We start from the raw sequence: 17,686 nt of genomic DNA on the forward strand, positions 1-17,686 counted from the left end.
CATGGTCCACCGCACCGGATCTTCTTAACCGGCGCCCTCGTCCACCATAGTGTAGGCCCTTCACTAACTCCCTCGTCCGCCCAATCGCTAGCCCTTCATAGAAGCTCTCGTACGCCGCAATAGATCCGCCTCATCGAAAGCACTATACACCGCACCCGCCGAAGCCTTCGTCCACTGCACCGGACCCGCTCCACAGACGCCATATTCAACTCCACCGGCCCTGCTTTACTGATGCCGCATCCTCATCAGGTTATTTTGATTTGTACTCCTTCAGTTTTTCTCTTCTTTATCGTGCAATTGTTCACTTACCACAGATGAGCTTTCTTGTATGTCGACAGGCGCCGCAACCGAAGCACCGGAGCCACTTCAGTGACGGCAATAGCCGACCCAAACTCAACCGCAATACGAGCACCATCGACGATCCTTAGCTATCAAGTATGACAACGATACCCATATGCCACCGAGAATCAGGTACTATTATCCAACGGCTGGCGCCTACGTTCACTTTCTTAGCATAAACACCGCACCTTTCAATTTCTTCAGGGCATCATTCAATTTTTCATGAGACGCGTTATTCTGCTTGCACTTATAGGGCCATACTTCTAGCAATGAACATGTTACATGTGCTAAATTACATACCAGTGCACATATAGTTAATATGCTTTAGTTTTGTCCTAAGTATTACTGTACTTCCAAGATATCACTGCCTACTATTTTACTTCTTGCATGCTATATTTATGATAATGGTGTTGCTCTGAGGCCACCTATTGGTTTCATCAGACTGCTTCATGTTCTCTATGCTTAATTACACATCAGCAAACTAGCATGTGGTTCCGCTGCTTTTTGTTCATTTTACCCTACATTTTCTGATGCTAGCTATTACATCACTGCTCTGAGCCTCTGTTCATTACTTTTTTGTGTGTTCTTGATCTTCCCAAGTTGCATAACTAATTTGATGCTTCTTTTAATTATGGAGCTGCCAAGCCCATCAAGCAAAATATTTGTTCTTTTGGGGCTGGCACCTCGAACAAGCATAAAAATAGAGTGATGCAGATATATTGTCATGTAAGCACACACCCTTCTTTCATTAGTTTAGATGAACCATTGATGATCAATTTGAACCAGTGCATGCGATTAAAATTAATTTTACCTAAATAGAGGGTGCAGAATAAACTACAACACCTAGATTTGCAACCACGGGATGCTGACGATATCTTCAAAGATCATTGCAACAGCAGCGAGGCTTCACAGCAACATATGGTAAGCCAGTGTGTTTTAGTACATGTGAAATGTAATGCGTGTGGGCTGCTTCCTTGGCTTGTGCCCTAAACCTTCAATCCTACAGAATTACAAATAGTTTAGTTGTCTTCTTTGCTGTATTGCTTGATTTGAATGCTTGTTTGTTAGTTGTTAGGCTATACCTGAGTTGGCCAATATGTCAGCAGTGCTTGTTGTACTATCGTAAAGAAATGCATGCCTAGTTCATTGGAGTCCTTAACTTCTCCTCTGAACTTCACCACAAGACTTTCTTCGTAGTTTATATGAGGCCATGCTGTTAAGTGCTTTCTCTGATTATTTGAACTGCTTAGATGCCTTGGCAACTTAAATATAGCGGTGGTACACTCCCTTTCAACTAGGGATGTCAACTGGGTCCCATTTAATCCCAATTAAAGTCCACTAGTGGTATGATAGTTCAAAAGAGTTTTTGTTTTTTGAGGAAAATGAACTAGGGAGCTAGCAAAAACTAACTAGACGGGACTGGCGGATGTCATTTATTTGCCACTTACATCCCTAGTTTCATCTTACCATTTTAATTTCTTTTCGGCTAATGCTGCTTCGAACCATTTAAATATAGCTTGCCATGCTCGGCAATAATTCGTATGCCGTTTACCATGTAAGCTTACTGCCTGGATCATGCGATAACTATCTCTTACTTATGTCCAGCGGAAACCTTTCAGGATGCCATTCACACTAGGACACAATGTACAACCTCAGAATCTATTTGTGGAAGCAGTGCGCCATCCATGTTACCAGATGGTAGAAGTTCAGAGGCAACACCGCCGGTGAGCAGTCTGAGCACAGATATTATAGTTCCTGAGGCTCTACTAGAGGCAGAAAGAGATGGTGTAGCTGCCATGAATGAGGTAATCTTGATCTTGAGGCTGGAAATTATGCAATTAGCTGCACACATTATGCAAGCAACCCAAGAATTGGAGGAAGTAAGAATGTTGCATTTGAAGACGGAGGAGGTCCTGCTGTTTTTGCTATCTGAAGCCTAGCATAATCCCAGTTCTTCTTTAGACACCAGTTGAAATTGTTAATAGATTATTGTACTTGCATGTTGTGTCATGTCTTTGAATGGATTATGTTGTAAGACCCCCTATGTTTTCCATGTGTTGTAATGATCCGAAATTTTTAGGCAAGGTAATCCTCAAAACTTGTATAATTGACATAAGGTGAACTGTTTTTCGTGTGAGCATATTGTATTGGATGAAATAACTATTTGACACAAAGTGTATCCAACCTACTGAATTCGAAGATCACGGCGTTTCTAAATCATAATCATATATAAAGGTGGAATAAATCTTTGTTGTGGTTTTGAAGAAATACATAACAAATGTAGAATTATCTATGGATATTCGTAATCGAATACAAATTGGATTTGAATTTAGTTGCCAGAGCCCAGGGCAAACGTGAGTGCTAATTCTCCCAAGTTTTGAACGAAGTGGCTAAACACCCACTATCATTTGTGGGCTGCCTGAAGCAAGTGTTTGCGAGATGAAAATTACTATCTACTGATAACCCACAAGTATAGGGGATCGCAACAGTTTTCGAGGGTAGAGTATTCAACCCAAATTTATTGATTCGACACAAGGGGAGCCAAAGAATATTCTTAAGTATTAGCAGATGAGTTGTCAATTCAACCACACCTGGAAACTTAATATCTGCAGCAAAGTATTTAGTAGCAAAGTAATATGATAGTAGTGGTAACAGTGGTAAAAGTAACGGTAGCAGTTTTGGTTTTATAGTGATTGTAACAGTAGCAACGGAAAAGTAAATAAGCGAAGAACAATATATGAAAAGCTCGTAGGCATTGGATCGGTGATGGATAATTATGTCGAATGCGATCAATCATGCAACAGTTATAACATAGGGTGACACAGAACTAGCCCCAGTTCATCAATGTAATGTAGGCATGTATTCCGAATATAGTCATACGTGCTTATGGAAAAGAACATGCATGACATCTTTTGTCCTACCCTCCTGTGGCAGCGGGGTCCTATTGGAAACTAAGGGATATTAAGGCCTCCTTTTAATAGAGTACCGGACCAAAGCATTAACACATAGTGAATACATGAACTCCTCAAACTACGGTCATCACCGCTAAGTATCCTGATTATAGTAACTTCGGGGTTAACGGATCATAACACATAATAGGTGACTATAGACTTGCAAGATAGGATCAAGAACTCGCATATATCCATGAAAACATAATAGGTCCAGACCTAAAATCATGGCACTCGGGTCCTAGTGACAAGCATTAAGCATAGCAAAGTCGTAGCAACATCAATCTTAGAACATAGTGGATACTAGGGATCAAACCCTAACAAAACTAACTCGATTACATGATAAATCTCATCCAACCCATCACCGTTCAGCAAGCCTACGATGGAATTACTCACACACGGCAGTGAGCATCATGAAATTTGTGATGGAGGAAGGTTGATGATGACGATGGCGACGGATTCCCCTCTTCGGAGCCCCGAACGGACTCCAGATCAGCCCTCCCGAGAGAGTTTAGGGCTTGGCGGCGGCTCTGTATCGTAAAACGCGATGAATCATTCTCTCTGATTTTTTTTCTCCCCGAACACGAATATATGGAGTTGGAGTTGAGGTCGGTGGAGCACCAGGGGGCCCACGAGGCAGGGGGCGCGCCCCCACCCTTGTGGACGGGTTGTGGGCCCCCTGGCCTTGATTCTTTCGCCATTATTTTTTATATATTCCAAAAATAATCTCCGTTGATTTTCAGGTCATTCCAAGAACTTCTATTTCTGCAATAAATAACACCATGGCAATTCTGCTGAAAACAGCGTCAGTCCGGGTTATTTCGATTCAAATCATGCAAGTTAGAGTCCAAAACAAGGGCAAAAGTGTTTGGAGAAGTAGATACGACGGAGACGTATCAACACCCCAAGCTTAAACCTTTGCTTGTCCTCAAGCAATTCAATTGACAAACTGAAAGTGATAAAGAAAAACTTTTACAAACACTGTTTGCTCTTATTGTTGTAAATATGTAAAGCCAGCATTCAAATTTTCAGCAAAGATTATGAACTAACCATATTCACAGTAAAATTTAGGTCTCATGTTTACTCATATCAATGACATAATAAACTAGCGACCAATAATAATAAATCTCGGATGACAACACTTTCTCAAAACAATCATAATATGATATAACAAGATGGTACCTCTCTAGCCCTTTCTGAGACCGCAAAACATAAATGCAGAGCACCTTTAAAGATCAAGGACTGACTAGACATTGTAATTCATGGTAAAAGAGATCTAGTCAAGTCATACTCAATGTAAACTAATGATAATACATGCAAATGACAGCGGTGCTCTCCAACTGGTGCTTTTTAATAAGAGGATGATGACTCAACATAAAAGTAAATAGATAGGCCCTTCACAGAGGGAAGCAGGGATTTGTAGAGGTGCCTGACGGGGTTCTAAGTCTGACAGTAAAGTAGGGGGGTAGGAATGTAGAGGCAAGATCCTAGCTACGGTGAGATTATGCACGCAAGATGTACGAGTTCAGGCCCTTCGCGGTGGAAGTAATAGCCCTACGTCTCGGTGCCCGGAGGCTCGGTCGATTGGATTATGCGTGAAGTTACAGGGGGTGCAAACCCTTGTGCTAGAGGAGGGGGTGGCTTATATAGAGTGCACCGGACCCCTCCAGCCCTCAGTTACACAGGGTTTAAGGTACATAATGCTGGGGCATTACTGATAACGCCAGCAATAAAGATACATTAATGACTATTAAGTCTACAGGGTAACGCCTGACCGCTGCCATACAGAGTGACTTTAGATCTTCTATCCGTCGAGTGATTCTTGTTACGGTCGAGTGAGTACTCCCTGGTCGAGTGAACATGAATCTTCCAAGTGGAATGTTTATGGTCGAGTGAATGATGGTATCCCTTGAATGCTTCTGACTTTAGGTCAATGTCCTTGGGGAGGGTGTCTAGGTCAGGCCTATGACCCTAACCTAGGTACATGTCGTCGTCATTAGCCCCCGAATGGTTCAGGGTTCGAGTGGAAAAAGGAGTGGAAGTTGGTTCTGACTCTGTTACATGCTGCGGAAGCGTTTTCCTTAGACTGATGAGTCATGCGACAACTTTGACTTCATTTTCAGTCGCCTTGATCCATTCCAAAGTAGTCGAGTGAACTTTTGCTGATAAGCTTCGAGTGTTGATATGGAAGAAACCTTCAGTCTGACATGTTGCTCTGCTGCTCCCGGATCTTGCACGATTCGAAATTTTGGGAAGCGCGCGGGACGGAGGAGGCCGAAGTAATCAAGATGGATTAGGCAGGGGCACCTCAATCACCGCGCCACCTTTTTCACCATGTACCGAGCGAGCGACTGTTGCGGGATTTGACATGATTGCCCGGCCCCAGTCGTCAGTCACTCGGCAATGACTCCATATAAGGTGTTGGGTTGGGGAATTTTGCACAGTGCGCCCCAATTTCTCCTTCTTCCTCCTCTCCTTCTCCACCGCTACCACTTCCGCTCTCGACGCCGCCTCCCACCCGTGTGCCTCTTGCTGCGATGGCAAAGGACAAGACGGCAGCACTGGAGCGTGCAAAGAAGGGGGCGGCGAAGGGGAAGGGCAAGAAGACCGGCAGGAACGGGTCATCGTCGAGATACGCCTTGCTACGCGGCTGGGTTCATGGCGACTAGATCTAGTACACAATCGAGCTGGATGACTTGCAAGATCTGGCCGAGAGTGGGCTGATTGAGCATGGTTCCTGCAGGCTCCCGGGGGATGAAACTGAGCTGCAGCCTCAGGAGGGTGAGTGTGTCTTACTCACCACTCACGTCGACTGTGGTTTTTCTTTGCCCCACATCCCTTTTTCCGTGCATTCCTGAACTTCTTCGGAGCTCAACTCCACCATTTCTCTCCCAACACTATCACGTACCTCGCTGCCTATGTCTCGTTGTGTGAGAATTTCCTTGGCTGCCGACCGCACTGGGGTCTGTTTAAGCACATCTTCACATGTCGCTCGCAGACTGTGAAGAAAGCTAGCCCAAGTGACGAGAAAACCCAGGTGATCCAGATGTGTGGGGGCTTAGGTATCCAGATGATGGGGAAGAGCGCTTTTCCCGCGATGACTCTCCCTGACTCGGTTAGAGGGTGGCAGTCGACTTGGTTTTATTGCAAAGACAAGTCGACCCCTGGTCATTCGACTGGTCTCCCTCCCTTTTCCTTGGAGCGAGTCCAGAAACCTACTTCCTTGAGAGTGACTCCAGCAGAGAAGGTGGAGGTGACCATGTTGATGGAGCGAGTAGTTCAGCGGATCCATGAGGGTGTGACTGGTATAGATCTGCTCGAGGTATTCCTCAGTTGATGTATCAAACCACTCCAGCCTTGTGATCACTCCATGTGAATGTACTCGGGGATTGAATATTCCACTCAGATCCACCCAGAGGACGTTGATGAGAAGACGGTGGCTCAATGGGTGCAAGGCATCACAGGAAACAAGGATAACCCCAGGGGGTCCCAAAGAGTTTTACCATTCGACACCAACAACCAACCAGACCAGGTCTATTCTTTATTTCCGAGTATTTTTCATTCTGACTTGTGGTTGTTTATTGAGTCGACCATCCTTTGGTCACCTCTTTTGCTTCGCAGATTTATACGGAGACGTACTCAATGCCGAACGGGGAGCAAGAGCAGTACCAGGAAGGAGAAGAAAGCGGAGGCAAAAACATGGATTGGCAGTCCGATGGAGGATAAGAGGAGGAGGAAAGCAAGGACTCGAGCAGTGGTGAAGAAGTCGAGTCACCACCTCGCAACGAAAAGCGTTCTAAGCATAAGCACGACCCAACAAGTATTCGTGGCAAAATAGCTAAGCCGACCGGACAGACTTCCAAGCGCACTCGGACCTCTTCCCGTGTGCCGACTGAGAAGGCTCCAAAGCAGCCCAAAGTTGCAGCACCGAAGTCTCGGAAGACCCTGCCCAAGATCAAGATCGATGTCCCCGTCGCTTCTGCGTAAGTGTCTTGTCCTCACTTTTTGATCAAGGACTTGTGTTGTCGACTCTCTTCCTCACATGACCGAGTGAATCTTGAAACTTGCAGAGCTGCTAGTTCTAGGACTTCTACTTACAGGGATGATGACAAGGATGTGGAAGACGCGATCACTTCTAACCCGGGTATGACTTTTGCAAACTTGTCTTTGCTTTCTCAGCCATTTTGTTGGTCGACTGAATTCTGGTGGTTAATTCTTTTTGTAGCTCCTCCCAATGTCATTGATCTTCTAGATGACGACGAGGATGTGCCGCTGAGGCCCATGGGAGGGAGAAGTAAGAAGACATCAACTGGCAAGGTGCCCTAGTCGATGCCAGTGAGGGAGCCGGTGATCTAGGAAACCGGCAATGCCAACCGAGCTTCTGTGAATTTTACCGTACCCATGTCGAGTGCTCAGCCTTCGGCGTCGACTGCACAGATTCCAGCCGATACACCGTCTTCACTCTTCACTGCGCATCATGTCCCGGAGGACCAAGTAGGTGCTGCCAAGGAAGCTATACGCCAGGCAAGCATCATGATGGAGCAGATGAAGGTGGTTCGGGGGGCCAGTCAAGCTGCTTATGATGCCAGCTCAGCTCTCCAGAGCAACGTCCAGGTTGGTTGATTACCGATTGATCCCTTAGCTTGTCGCTTGTTCTGTGAGGATATGCTACCCGAAAATTTTCCTTGTGCATCTTTTCGTCAGTCTGCATTTTGCATTTGTACACCCACTGGATGTTTAATTTATTGTTGAATAGTTTTGCTTCTTGAGTCGACTAGCTTGTGTCGATTGAGTCTTTGAACCAATGGGGGCACGCTGAGTGCACCCACTGGGTGTAGTCCCCGAGACCATAGTTGACTGCGGGCAGTCGGCTATAGTCCGAGAATCAAAACTTTCTCACTAGGTCCGAACAGATCATGTCGAGTGTAACTTGAACTAGTGGGGGGTACGCTAAGTGCACCCACTTGGTGTAGTCCCCGAGACTACTGTTGAAAGTGCAACTATCCCTAGGTGGTTTTGGTAATTCATAACAACATATAGTTCATTGAGCTAATGCTATTCCAAGATGATTATTTCAGGAAAGCTCAATGATTGGCATGGCATGGATGTGAAAGTGGAACCCTCAAAATGCTAAGGACAAAGGATTGGCTCAAGCTCAAAAGCTCAAGACTCTTCATTTTATATTTTAGTGATCCAAGATCACATTGAGTCTTTAGGAAAAGCCAATACTATCAAGGAGGGATGAGGTGTTGCTTAATGAGCCTCTTGCTTCATGTGCTTAATGATATGCTCCAAGACCCTCAACTACTTTCCCATATCCACATATGACCTAAACCCTAAGCCAAACTCGGTCCTACCGATTCTTTCTATCCGGCGCCACCGAGTTTCACTTGTCATAAGCCACTGCCAAACCCTAGCAATTCGGTTCTACCGATAGGGATCTCGGTCTCACCGAGATGGGATTGCAAACTCTCTGTTTCCCTTTCGTAACTTTTCGATCTCACCGAAAGAGCGAATCGGTCCCACCGAGATTGCAATGTAAACTCTTTGTTTCCCTTTTGTAACTTTTCGGTCTCACCGAAAGAGCAAATCGGTCCCACTGAGTTTGCCTGACCAACTCTCTGGTTAGCTTATTAGCAAACTCGGTCTCACCGAGTTTGTGTAATCGGTCTCACCGAGATTACGTTATGCCCAAACCCTAACCATATCGGTCCTACCGAGTTGCATGTTAGTCCCACCGAAAATCTCTAACCGTCACTAGGTTTACCTTTTCGGTCCGACCGAGTTTGTTGATTCGGTCCCACCGAGATTGGAAAACAGTGTGTAACGGTTGGATTTTGTGTGGAGGCTATATATACCCCTCCACCCCCTCTTCATTCGTTGAGACAGCCATCAGAACACATACACAATTCCAACTCATATGTTCGGAGAGAGAACCACCTACTCATGTGTTGAGACCAAGATATTCCATTCCTACCATATGAATCTTGATCTCTAGCCTTCCCCAAGTTGCTTTCCACTCAAATCTTCTTTCCACAAAATCCAAATCCTATGAGAGAGAGTTGAGTGTTGGGGAGACTATCATTTGAAGCACAAGAGCAAGGAGTTCATCATCAACACACCATTTGTTACTTCTTGGAGAGTGGTGTCTCCTAGATTGGCTAGGTGTCACTTGGGAGCCTCCGACAAGATTGTGGAGTTGAACCAAGGAGTTTGTTAGGGCAAGGAGATCGCCTACTTCGTGAAGATCTACCGCTAGTGAGGCAAGTCCTTCGTGGGCGATGGCCATGGTGGGATAGACAAGGTTGCTACTTCGTGGGTGGTTGCTTCTTCGTGGACCCTTCGTGGGTGGAGCCCTCCATGGACTCGCGCAACCGTTACCCTTCGTGGGTGGAGCCCTCCGTGGACTCGCGCAACCGTTACCCTTCGTGGGTTGAAGTCTCCATCAACGTGGATCTAGGATAGCACCACCTATCCGAACCACGGGAAAAACATCCATGTCTCCAATTGCGTTTGAATTCTCCAAACCCTTCCCTTTACATTCTTGCAAGTTGCATGCTTTACTTTCCGCTGCCAATATACTCTTTGCATGCTTGCTTGAATTGTGTGATGATTGCTTGACTTGTCCTACAATAGCTAAAATCTGCCAAGAACTAAAATTGGGAAAATGTTAAGTTTTTATTTGGTCAAGTAGTCTAATCACCCCCCTCTAGACATACTTTCGATCCTACAATTGGTATCAGAGCTTTGGTCTCCATTTGCTTTGATCTCCATAGCTTTTGGTGGTCATAGCCTTGGTTTCACAACCTAGGAGAGTATGGCGTCTAGCAAGGGAAATTATCACCGTAGAGGTCCTTACTTTGATGGTACTAATTTTGCTAGTTGGAAGCATAAAATGAAAATGCATATTCTTGGACATAACCCCGCCGTTTGGGCTATTGTGTGTGTTGGTTTGCAAGGTGACTTCTTTGATGGGAAAGAACCAAACCGTGAAGCTACCGCAGATGAGTTGAAGATGTTGCAATACAATGCTCAAGCTTGTGATATTCTCTTCAACGGATTGTGCCCCGAAGAATTCAACAAAATCAGCCGTCTTGAGAATGCAAAGGAAATTTGGGACACTTTGATTGATATGCACGAAGGTACCGACTCCGTCAAGGAATCCAAGTTGGATGTGCTTCAAAGTCAACTTGACAAGTTCAAAATGAAGGATGGTGAAGGTGTCGCTAAAATGTACTCTAGGCTTGCTCTCATCACAAATGAGATTGCCGGCTTAGGAAGTGAAGAGATGACCGATAGATTCATCATCAAGAAGATTCTAAGAGCCTTGGATGGAAAATATGATACCGTGTGCACATTGATCCAAATGATTCCCAATTACAAAGATCTCAAGCCAACGGAGGTGATTGGAAGAATTGTTGCTCATGAGATGTCACTTAAGGATAAAGAGGAACTTCACAACAAATCAAGTGGTGCCTACAAAGCCTCATGTGGAGCCCCTACATCATCAAGTGAGAAACAAAACTTCAATGAAGAATTGAGCTTAATGGTGAAGAACTTCAACAAGTTCTACAAGAGTAGAAGCAAATATAGAAGCTTCAAGTCAAGGTCCTACAATGACAAAAGATCTTCTAGTCGAGAGCGAAACTGCTACAGTTGTGGAAGACACGGACACTATTCCAATGAGTGTACGGCTCCCTACAAGAGAAGAGAAGATTCTCCAAAAAGAAGAAGCAAAGAGTCACCACCAAGAGAGAGAAGGAGTAGAGATGATCGTTATGAACGAAGATACTCACGGAGAAGCAAGGATTCGGAAAGGAAGGAAAAATCATCAAGGAGCTACACAAAACAAAGACATCAAGCTCATGTTGGTGAATGGGTATCCGGCTCCGACTCCGACAGCCACTCCGAGCGAAGTTATCACTCCGACTCCGAAGATACTCAAGATGAAGGTGTTGCCGGTCTAGCACTTGTGTCAACCAACTCCTACGACATATTTGACTCACCAAATGAAGGAATTGGAAGATGCTTCATGGCCAAAGGTCCTAAGGTAACACACCCCGAGTATGTTGATTTCAATAGTGATGAAGATGACTTGTTAGGTGATGATTTTCTTGTTGACAACTCTAGTGATGAATACTATGATGAAACGTCAATTAATCATGCTAATCAAGATAAAACGAATTACAATGATACGGAGAATATTGAGGCTCTAACTAAAGAACTAAACACTCTTAAGTTAGCTCATGAAACTATCTTCGAAGATCATCGAGAACTTTTAAGATCTCATGAGAAATTACGCTTTGAAAAGCTCAATATTGAGCAAGAGCATGAGTTATTAAAAGCAATCAATGATGATCTCCGCAAGAAAAGTTCTTCTTACATTGCCAAGCATTTACTCTTATCCACTTACATGCCTCAAGTCAAGTCTAGTAAAAAGAACAAGAAAGATTCTTCCTCTAGCAGTAACAATGATCATGCTAAATCCAATATTGTTGCTTCTAGTAGTTCTCTTGATTCCACTAATGATTCTCTTAGCCAAGTTACACTTGAGCAAGAAAATAGCTTATTGAAGGGAATTATAGAGAAAGGAGTGTACAAAAGCCTTGCCGGGAGTAAGCAATTCGAGGAAATTGTGCGCAAGCAAGGAATGCACCGGAAGAATCAAGGTGTTGGTTTTGAACGAAAGTTCAATGCCAATGGAGTTGAGTGGGAAGAATATCAATACCCCATGACAAAGTTTTTTCCTCAACAAGAGAAGTATGATACTTTTTTCAAGGGGACACAAGCTCAAGATGATCTTCCACCACAAGACTACAAGCTTCAAGAGGAAATTGATGCATTTGAAGAAGCTCCTAAGACCTTAGTCAAGTGGATTCCCAAGACTACTTCAAGTTCCACTTCATCAAGTACGACTACAACTCCAAGGATTCCCATCAAGATGGTGTGGATCCAAAAGAAGAATAACTAGAGAGTTCTTGAGGGTGACTCCGCCAACATACTTCACTCTTATCATTTTGGCAAGAACAAGTGCAATCAACTTCCACATCTTGCACTAGTTCAAGGAGTCACAAACCCTTTTGTTGGTAAGACAAGGGACAAGGTAACCTAAACGTTTTCATGGACATCATCTTGTGTGTACATCACTCTATGTCTATGGATATCCTTGTTTGTTCCTTGTGGGACTAACCCATGTAGGTATTGAAAGTGCAATTCACTCAAATGGATAGCTCCAAGTGATCTACATCAACATTGAGCATCCACATCTTCAACATCTACATGAAGTTATCATCGACAAAACCCGAGGTTAGTTCATCCCTCTAAGGGGGGATATCACATCTAGGGGGAGCTTTACTCTAAGACTTGAGCTAAAGCAACTCTAAAGATGTGAACACAACAATACTTTATGTAAAAGTGGTAACCCCACTTGAGCTTAAACGATGAGTATGACCTATGATCAAGTATTCTCACTTGACTCCTAAGTCAATATACTCATATATAGATGACCTTGTCATCGCAAATTGCTTGATAGATGCTAGAATTGGTTGTGCATGCCTTGTCACATATTTCATTTGCCATATTATTGTGTGAGCATGCTGGTTGCATATTTTACTCATTCGAGGACATCCACTTGTTGTTTTGATTGTTTGGTTTTATTTCCTTTTGCCAAGTGGATGGACAAGAATGCCTAAGAACCTCCTCTAGCTATCTATGCTTTTCCCGTCTCAAACTCTATTCATGCTACATCACAAAATTTGATCAAGTCAGATTCGAACCACTCTGTGTGAGGAGCGCTCGGAGTCCCCGATTCATCATAGACTTAAACTTCCAAAACCTCTTTATGATTCTCGGTCTGACCGATACCCTACTTTCGGTCCTACCGAGATCATTAAGTTGATCTAGGTTTTCGATCTCAGTGCAACTGATTTGAACCATTCGGTCACACCGAGTTGCAACAACTGTATACAGTTTTGCATCTCGGTGCCACCGAGTTGTTCCACTCGGTCACACCGATAGGGTCGGGCTACATATAGTCACGGGCAAAAATTTGGAAATTTCTCCGAACCCCTTCGCCCGCGTGATAGCCTGCTCTGCCAACTTGGTCTCCGGATCGTCTCCTCACCGCCAGCCGCCTCCAGTCGCTGGTCTCCATCGCCGTCAACGGAAATTCAACCCCGCCGTTGCCGCCGTAGCGAGTCTCCACCGAACTAGGGTATGGACTCAATCTTTGTGCTATTCCCCAATCCGATTCTTAGCACATTGTGATCATCATGATTCTTGCCACGTTTGTTAAACTTCTATCTAGTCAATGAACTCGTAGATTAGGTTTAATTCGAAAATTTTAGGGTTAGGTTTCCGCCGAAACCATCTCGGACCCACCGAGTTGAAAAACTCGGTCCCACCGATTTGGATTATGCCATTGCACAAGTGAGACTCAGTCTGACCGAGAATTACTTATCGGTGTGACCGATTTTGGAACTCTGTGAAACCCTAGCAGTCTCAGTGCCACCGAACTGTGACTCGGTCTGACCGAGTTCACTAGTTTAGGTGCCAAAACTGCTTCGGTATCACCGAGTTTAGAAATCGGTAGATCCGAGATGCTTTCAGTGGGAAAGTAAAACTAAGTTTTTAAAATTATTCTTTTTGCAAAAATCTCTGCATTTTGTGATGCTCATCTATTCTACCTCATCTATAAACTGTTCACAGGGTCAGCAGTCAGCTTGTTCATCATGTCAGACCAGAGTGATAGCCAGAACATGTCAGAAGAGCAAGTGTAGATGAGTGAGGGCACTAGTCCCTCAAGTTCTTCAGATGATGGCAGCAGAAGTACTCCTAGCAATCTGCCAAAAGCTGCCACCAGACAGAGGAAGAAGAGAACCTCAGAATCAGAGGATGAGGATTATGTGGCAGAAGAGGCAGCAACTTCAAAGAGAGTAGTGCTTGAGAAGGAACATGGCTCAGCTCAAGGCACAAAGCCAGGGATGAAAATCAAAAGGCCAGCAGGCAGGAAGCCTATGTCAAAGGCCAGAGCTTCAACTGAGAAACCCACTCCCATAGAGCCAGTTGCTGCGGAAGGCAAGAAAAGGAAGGAAAGGGTCAAGAAGACTGTAGCCAGAGTGCTTGGCAAGGCTTCCATCATGGAAGATGAGGAGGAAGAAGAAGAGGTAGCTGCACCAGCACCTAAGGCACCCAAGCTGATGGGTGATGCCATAAGAACAGGGGCAGCTGCTTCCAAGGCCAAGCCAGCTCCAAAGCCAAAGCCAAAGAGGAACACAAGAAGCATCCCAGCTACTGAGAAGAACAAGGCCCCAGTGCCTGAAGCTGCAGAAGAAGAAGAAGAGAATGTTCTTAGAAAGCTCAAGCCCAAGATCCCAGACCACAACGATGCTCATCCTGTGGCTGAGGATATGAAACTTAGGAGAGATTCAGGGCTCCGGAAGTGGAGAGAAGCAGACCCGTATGCTTCAAGGAGAAGGACTGCAGTTGACTACAGGTTTCACACCAAGGAGCAGCAAGACTTTTATGAGACAGTGCTGCTAGACAAGAAGCCAATTATCTGTGATATGAGATGGGTTGATTGGCAATACATCAAGGACAATGAAGAGTACTACCCTGGAGTGCAGGACAGCTTCAAGGCATGTGGAGTAGAGGACTTTGTTGTGCAGAAGCTCACAAAGTGGAACGAGGAACTCATCATGCAATTCTACTCCACAGCCCATTTCTATCTAGATGGCAGGATTGTATGGATGTCAGAGGGTACGAGGTACCAGTCTACAGTTGTTGAATGGGCTCAGCTGATTAATTCCCCTGAAGAGCATGAGGATGACTTGGATATCTATGCCAAGAAGAAGATGGACCACAACTCAATGTCAAACATGTACAAGGAGATTCCAAATGAAGCACTTGATACGTTCAAGTTTCGCTCAGTACACTATCTTCTGTCAGGGCTGCCAACCATTAACTGGATCCTTAGGCACACTCTATTGCCCAAGTCAGGTGATCACAAGATGATCAGAGGCCATGCAATCAATTTTCTTCATGTATTTGATGTGCCTCAAAAATCCAAGGTCATGAGCCTCATAGTAGAAACTATCAAGAGGACTGCAGCAGATTAGAAGAGGAGCTGTGGTTATGCCCCTCAGATTCAGGAGTTAATCAACTCGAAGATGGGCACAGGCATATACTTGTTGGACAAGGAACACTTGCCTATTCATCCAGACTTTGAGGACAACCAAGTTGTGATGAATGAGAATGAACCATCATCAGTTCAAGCACAAGCAAAGAAGGAGCAGGCAAGGAAGGAGAAAGCTGCCAAGATGCCAACTCAAGAGGAGGCATCTGAATATTTCTTGAAAACCAAACAAGAGCAGCATGGTTACCTGATTGCATCCACCCTGCAGATTGAGAAAGGACTAGCCACCCTAACTCAGAACCAGGCAAGCCTAGAGAGGATCGTAGAACAAAAGTTCTATGACTTGGATATCAAGGTAACAGAGATTCAGACTGCAGTGCAGCAACTTCAGGATGACATGCAGGAGAGGAGAGGCAAGACTACAACTGATGCATTTGCCAGAGTGCCAAGAGCTCAGAGATCACATGCAGTGCCAGTTGCTGACACCAGAGCCACCACTTCTGCACCAGCTACAGCTTCAGTTCCACCAGCTCCAGCATCTACTTCAGCCTCAACTCCAACCACGTCTACAGAAGGCTTCGTCCTTGGAGTGCTCCGGACTCCACCACGACCTGAAGATCAAGCCTGAGTGTCGACTTAGCACTATGCATTTTCTAGGAACTTTTTGGTAACTTGTTGCCAAAGGGGGAGAAAATGTATAGATCATAGGCTTCGAGAGAGAGTATTGCTTTTATTCTCTCTTGTTTTATTTGGTGGTTTTTCGAACTTTGTTTGCTTTTTCTTGAGATACTATGTCATTGCTCGTGAGACATTGATGATCATGTGTTTGATCATAAGCTACACTTAATGTTTGCTTAATATTATCATCTTATCTATCTTATGTGATCATTCACTATTCTTGGTGATGAGTGCATGTATTTCATTCTTATCATTTTAAGCGCTCCACCAAGATGTATGTGACATGGAAGAGTAACCCATGACTCTAACTCTTTGTGCATTTGCAGTCCAAAGAAAATTTTAAATATGCACAAATTTAGGGGGAGCTCTTACTTATCACATACTTCTCAAAGCGACGATATACTTCATGCTTATTATCATTTGTCGAAGCTTTGATCTATATGTTGTCATCAATTACCAAAAAGGGGGAGATTGAAAGTGCAACTATCCCTAGGTGGTTTTGGTAATTCATAACAACATATAGCTCATTGAGCTAATGCTATTCCAAGATGATTATTTCAGGAAAGCTCAATGATTGGCATGGCATGGATGTGAAAGTGGAACCCTCAAAATGCTAAGGACAAAGGATTGGCTCAAGCTCAAAAGCTCAAGACTCTTCATTTTATATTTTAGTGATCCAAGATCACATTGAGTCTTTAGGAAAAGCCAATACTATCAAGGAGGGATGAGGTGTTGCTTAATGAGCCTCTTGCTTCATGTGCTTAATGATATGCTCCAAGACCCTCAACTACTTTCCCATATCCACATATGACCTAAACCCTAAGCCAAACTCGGTCCTACCGATTCTTTCTATCCAGCGCCACCGAGTTTCACTTGTCATAAGCCACTGCCAAACCCTAGCAATTCGGTTCTACCGATAGGGATCTCGGTCTCACCGAGATGGGATTGCAAACTCTCTGTTTCCCTTTTGTAACTTTTCGGTCTCACCGAAAGAGCGAATCGGTCCCACCGAGATTGCAATGTAAACTCTTTGTTTCCCTTTTGTAACTTTTCGGTCTCACCGAAAGAGCAAATCGGTCCCACCGAGTTTGCCTGACCAACTCTCTGGTTAGCTTATTACCAAACTCGGTCTCACCAAGTTTGTGTAATCGGTCTCACCGAGATTATGTTATGCCCAAACCCTAACCATATCGGTCCTACTGAGTTGCATGTCAGTCCCACCGAAAATCTCTAACGGTCACTAGGTTTACCTTTTCGGTCCGACCGAGTTTGTTGATTCAGTCCCACCGAGATTGGAAAACTGTGTGTAACGGTTGGATTTTGTGTGGAGGCTATATATACCCCTCCACCTCCTCTTCATTCGTTGAGAGAGCCATCAGAACACATACACAATTCCGACTCATATGTTCTGAGAGAGAACCACCTACTCATGTGTTGAGACCAAGATATTCCATTCCTACCATATGAATCTTGATCTCTATCCTTCCCCAAGTTGCTTTCCACTCAAATATTCTTTCCACAAAATCCAAATCCTATGAGAGAGAGTTGAGTGTTGGGGAGACTATCATTTGAAGCACAAGAGCAAGGA

The sequence above is a fragment of the Triticum dicoccoides genome, chromosome 4A, assembly GCF_002162155.2.
Source record: "Triticum dicoccoides isolate Atlit2015 ecotype Zavitan chromosome 4A, WEW_v2.0, whole genome shotgun sequence".
NCBI lineage: Eukaryota > Viridiplantae > Streptophyta > Magnoliopsida > Poales > Poaceae > Triticum > Triticum dicoccoides.